This window comes from Pteropus medius, unplaced genomic scaffold (genome assembly GCF_902729225.1).
Source record: "Pteropus medius unplaced genomic scaffold, Ma_sr-lr_union100, whole genome shotgun sequence".
Lineage (NCBI taxonomy): Eukaryota > Metazoa > Chordata > Mammalia > Chiroptera > Pteropodidae > Pteropus > Pteropus medius.
Window position 1 is genome coordinate 11,349,485 of NW_024351730.1, and position 6,000 is coordinate 11,355,484.

At 39.0% G+C, this 6,000-nt stretch overlaps 1 non-coding gene across 1 annotated transcript; it reads left to right on the top strand.

Annotated features, from left to right (window-relative positions):
• The first annotated feature begins 3,978 nt into the window (after positions 1–3,978).
• Positions 3,979–4,097, top strand: LOC120588629 (5S ribosomal RNA). Its single transcript, XR_005649268.1, has one exon. It is a non-coding gene; the product is annotated as a 5S ribosomal RNA (ribosomal RNA).
• The last annotated feature ends 1,903 nt before the right edge of the window (positions 4,098–6,000 follow it).

A 6,000-nucleotide genomic window follows, 5' to 3' on the forward strand; every position in this document is an offset into this window, starting at 1 on the left:
TGAGATACTGTTTTTCTTTTTTCTTTTTTTTTCAAAAATCTAAGTAGTTCTAGTCTTTTACTTTTTTTTTCATTCATACATATTTTATTCAAACATGCAATTTTACTATTATCAAAAGATCACTAAGGGACTTTGTAGTTATAATGTAGGGAGGCAGCAAGAGAAGTAAAATGTTAAATCAAGCTATATTCAGAGACTACGATATATTGATCAATTCTGTAGCCAGACTGCGAAGAAGCCCTACAGGAGAGAGAGATGAAGAGAAAGGCCACATCTCAGTGAAATCATTCATACCATGTGTACTTCCAGTGTAGCACCAGACCATATCTGATGATGGAGATTGGGACTTCCCTCCAATTGTTTCAGAGTCACAAGTGCTTAAGTCTGATCTCGAATGAGGGCAGATGTGGCAGCTCTGCTGGGCTGGCATAGCAGAAGCATACTAAGGAGGATGTGGCCCTGGATTCGACCTTCCCTGAAGTTTTCTTTATCAGCTTCAGATTTTCACCAAATCTTTGCAACTCTTGGGGAGCAACATTTCGAGGGCAATCTGATGAACTACATTGATATTTCATCTAACAGGAACAAATTTTCTTAAATGCTTTTTTTGTGTTAGTGGGGCTTCATCCCTCCAAGGAATACAGGCATTCAGTTTAAAACTAAAGGGCAAAGAAAAAATAAGTCTGGAAGAAGTGGTGCTACTTTAGTGTCCAAGATTTCAAAATGTGATGAGAGGTTGATGCAGGACAGGGCAAATTTCCCCAAGTGATGAGGAGACCAAGCCCTATACTGAGAGAAGAAGAGAGTCCTTTGGCAGAGAGTGAAGAAAGAATTCAACACACACGCCAAAGTTAGTCAAAAGGAGAGTTTATTAGAAGAGGGGTAACACTCCACAGACAGAGTGTGGTCTCTTAGAGGCCGAGAGTGAGAGGGACAGTGCAAGAGACAGAGAAGGAGAAAAGACACTGAGAGGGACAGTGAAAGACAGAGTAAAGGCACTGAGAGGGACCTCTAGTCCTTTACTTTTTATTTTTTTCTTCTCCTAGTCCTTTACTTTTAAGAGCAAAGTAGACACCGAGGATTCTGCTCACTGATAGAGGCTGGTTCTAAGGGGGTGGGTAGGGCTGTTTTTATCGCTTTTTATTATCTCCCATGTTGGAGAAGTGATGGTCAGTGTTACTATTTAATCTGAATTTCATCACCCCATTTGAAGCAGGTTCATAGTTAAGTCCACTTCTGCTCTATAGTAGCAACATGGAACAGCAAACTGGTACAACTTTTGTGGAGAGAGATGTCTCCTAGGATACTCACGAGCCTTACGTGTTCCACCTGTTGCAGTATTTTTTTTTGGAAAAAGTGCTTGCAGATCTCAATGTAACTTTCTTAATATTCATAGATTCTCAATTCCATCTTTTCTTCCCAAGAGAGGAAGTATTGTTAGTTTCATGATGAATGTCAGGGCGGGTTATAGGAATTTGATCAAGCAGAGCCTTGATTAGAAAAGTCAGTAGATGCTTTGGAAACGTCCTGTCATTCTGGCCTCAGTAATGGAAGAGATGGTGGTTGTATTAGTTTTCTTTTGCTGCTTAACAAATTAACCTAAGTTTAGCAGCTTGCAGGATTGACTGGGTTTGCTACTTAGGCTGAAATGAAAGGGTGGTATGGATTGGGTTATCTGGAGGGTCTGAGGGAAGACTCCATTGCCAAGATCATTCGGGTTGTTGGCAGAATTTAGTTCCTGAGGCTGTAGGACTGAAGTTCCCACTTTCTTGCTGGCTGTTGGCTAGATAGCTCTCTGGTCTTTCCTTGTGGCTCTCTCCATCTTCAAAGCCAGCAGCAGCACTGTCAAATCCTTCTAGCATTTCAGATCCCTCTGACTTCCTCATCTGCCGCCAGCCAGAGAGTACTCTGCCTTTAAAGCGTTCATGAGATTCAACTAGGCTCATCTGGATAATCTCCCTTTTGATTAACTCAAAGCGAATTAATCAGCAATAATTTAACTTTTTTGCCACTTAATATAGCATAATTGTGAGTATGATATCATATTTACTGGTCAAGAGATTAGGATAGGAAAGCTTGAGTAGTCAGTTTAGGATTCTGCTTACCACAGTTGTCAAATATTGTCTTCTGAAATTAACTCTTCACTGAAGCCAAGCTCCGTGACTTCCTTTTCTTGTTTTTGTGTGCCTGTGCACCTCACAGTTTGTTGTCTATGTCCTATATCTCATCAATGCAATTTTTCCTGTGGTTTAAAGAGGGGAGTCAGTCTCCCAGGGCACTGATCCCTGGGTTTATCTGTTGATTTTGGACTTTGAAGTTTGGTGTTCCAAGCACCAAATTTTGCTTGGACCACACAAGGAGAAATATGAGAAGCAGACAGCAGCTGGCAGAACCCCCGGCCAGCCTTCAAACCTGTGTGCTTTAGTGTTATGAGTAAATAAGAAATTACTGCTGTATTCACAGACCAACAATTATCTCATAAAATAACTTCTCAGACCTGGCTTTAGCCGTTTTGATAAAGAACATCTGGTGTTGTTTTCAAGTAAATATTATACCATTAAACTTTGATTAAAACTTGATTTAAAATTTTAACAGCCTCCTTCTTTAGAAGATGGCTAAATGCAAAAAGAAAAATCTCACTTATTTAAATTGTTTCCCTCCTCCCTTGTTGCTCTATTTTAACCAGATTCCCATTAATGACTGTTTAAAACCCACACAATTTTGGATGCTGTAAATCTAGATGCATAAAGAAGATTACTGTGCCAATACTGCTCTTCTCACTCTTTTACTATTGATACCTCATTTTATTTTTATGCTTTAATTAAATTGAGTATATTTTATGATTCAATTTGCTTTAAAACAACTGCAGTGCATATAATTGACAGTATTTCATCCTTGTTTGAAAGTGCTGAATTGAATTAAACACACCACTTTAATTTCCTTTTATGTTTAATCTGTGGGAAAAAAAAAGACAGAAATAATATGAATTGTATTTCCTTTCCAAGTTGCCCTGATAGGTGAAAATAACTAACCACCTAGTAATTACTAATAAATACTAAAATGAAATCTTTACTGTTAGCATAATATCCATATAAAAATAGATATTTAGTGGTATGAAGTAATTTTACTTAGTAATTTTTCCCAAATGGTATGTAATAAATAATAAACACATTATGCTATTCTGTGTATGCCATATAAAGAATAAATCTTCAACCATATATTTTAACATATTTTTACTTAAACTATCTTGTTTAGTCTTAAATATTTTTGGTGTGGAAATGATATGCCGTTTCTATGGAGCAGGGCTCAGCAAACTTTTTGGTAAAGAGCTACATAGGAAATATTTTCAACTTTCCAGGCTATGTGATCTTGAAACTATAAAACTCTGCTGTCGTAGAATGAAAGCAGCCACAAATGATATGTGAACAAATTAATGTGTCTGTGTTCCAATAAAACTTTAATTACAAAAGAACAAGTAGTAGGCTGGGCTTAACCCCTACCGTCGAGTATAATGACCAAACACTGGCTAATGTTCACAGCTGAGAAAAATCAATAGGTCAATTCATGAATTAGGGTCCTAATGAGGATATTTTTTGTCTTGCAAGAGCTTGTCTCAATTTAACCTGTTGATTCCCACGTTGGAATTTCTTCCCACATCTTGTATTTTAAATTAGGGACCTAGGCTCATCAATATTTTCACAAGCATAAATTAAGTCAATAAATAATCATCCTGATGAAAATGCACCATTTTCTCTTCTCTAGTGGTTCAGACTAAAACTACAACATGTTTCTCTTATACATCAACTTGGCTTAAGTAAGGCCAGACTTTGCAAGCTCTCAGCTTCATATCACTGTATTTTAGATTTAGTGCCAGTTTTGGGTGGGAAAAGGGTCCAGTACAGTGAAAAAGCCAGGAAGTGTTTCTTGAATGGAATTTGGGAAATGGATGTATTATTTTGCTAATAAAAAATGGGAATGGTCTACAGCCATGCCACCCTGAACGTGCCCGATCTCATCTGATTTCGGAAGCTAAGCAAGGTCGGGCCTGGTTAGTACTTGGATGGGAGACCATCTAGGAATACCAGGTGCTGCAGGCATAAAAAAAGAAAAGAATGGGAATGTCTTTCATATATGATGATGGTTTTTCCCTCATGTACAAATGTGCCTGAAAAATGTAATAGATGTCTGGCCCAGATGCATGTGATGTTCCCAAAGTGCCTTTTTACTCACTGCGTTCTGTAGGCACAGCATTCTTATTGAAGAGCAGTTACTGGGTTCTATGTCAGTTGTTTTGTGGCAGAATAGCTACCTCCTGGTCTATAGTTGCTGACACAGTTGTTACTTATTAAGGGCGTATTGCTCCATGAAAAGCCAGAGTCTGGACAATGTTAATTTTCAGAGAAGTGTACATTTGGCCGGCCAAGCAACTTTCTTACATGACTGGGCTGAGGTGGCCCATGCAGAAACAAAGCAACCCTCTTCCTTAAAACACTACGGTTTTGTCACATAGGCAACATTGCCTTACATTCTTAAACCGCAGAGTGTTAAATATCACTCTGCAACAGGTCGTTGGGGAGGCATTAATAATATTTATACCCACCATTTCATCAAGGGCCTATTATTTTCTAGGAATTTCTTTTTTTTGTTGTTGTTTTAGGAATTTCTAACATGTTTTCTCTAATCCTTAGAATAATCATATCAGGTAAGAATTATTAACACTTTTATTTTTATGGAAATGGAGGCTCAGAGATTTTAATTGACTTGCAGAAGACGGTGAAGCTGGTAAAGGGTAGAGTTGGGATTCTTGCTCAGCTCACTTTGGAACCAAAGCGCTTGTCTTTCTCGTAGGATATGTGTTTTGATATAGCTCTAGACCAGTGGTTTGCAATGGCCCCACCTGAGAGCAATTAAGTCATAATCTCTAGAGTGGGATCTGGACCTGGATATTTTTCAAAAGCACCCCTGCTGGCATTAACATGTAGCCAAGTTTGATAACCACTGGTCTTGAGTAAAATCTAGAGACAGCCTGCATTTGGGTAGAGACTGGGCTTATATTGCTTGTTATATGGGCAAGATTTATCTATTATTCTTGCTGCCTCTTTCCATGTCATTTTGTGCTGCCACAGCATTCTCCAATGGCCTCCTTCAGGAACAAACTCATAGCAACCTTTTGTATCTGGCATGGATGTCACACTTTAGTTTCATCTTACTGTGAATAGGACTGTTAGGGGTTTTTGTGTGGCATTTTATCATCTGATTCTTACCTTTCTCTTGGAAAAGAAGCCTGGAGTAAGTCCCTAGTAGAGGTGGCAACCAGGTTGTTCTTGAATTTGGAGAAAAGAGTGACTAATCCAGAATGGTAGAATCTGGGAAGGGGTAAAACTTTAGTTGAATTCTGGAATGAAGTTATAACATCTAGAGATTGATAGAGGGCATTGGGCTAGGTAGAGTGAGCCTTTTTGGCAGAGAGGGAACAGCTTGAGGCAAGATCTGGAAGCAGGGAATACAAGGTGACCTAAAAATTTTTGAGTCTCTAATCTGAGCTAGGCCTCTTCATGGAGAGTAGCCCATTTGAATGGAGTAGAGAATAGGTTGCTTATATACAGACATTTGTAGTGGGAGGTAACTCTGCAAAGGTGGTGAGTCTCCTCTGACGTAAATTTCAGCATCTTCTTCACCTGTAGATCTAGAGACCCAGCACTTCACATTCCCCTGGAAAGGGCAGTACATGACTCCTCCCCCTTAACCTGGCTGATTGGACCAAGGATGGTTTCCAGGAGTAAATGCATAAGTACATTTTCTGGCTAGAGAACCAATCAGATGATCCTTCTTTGGAATTTAAACCAATAGTCACAGATGTTTCATTGCAGAGGGCACTGAGTGCTGATTATCTGCCTCATGCTGTTTTAGGGCCTATGGCTGTGGTGATGTATAAGACAAAGTCCGACTGTTATGAGCTTACATTAAAGTAGGGAGGTGGACAAGCATACAAATAAGAAA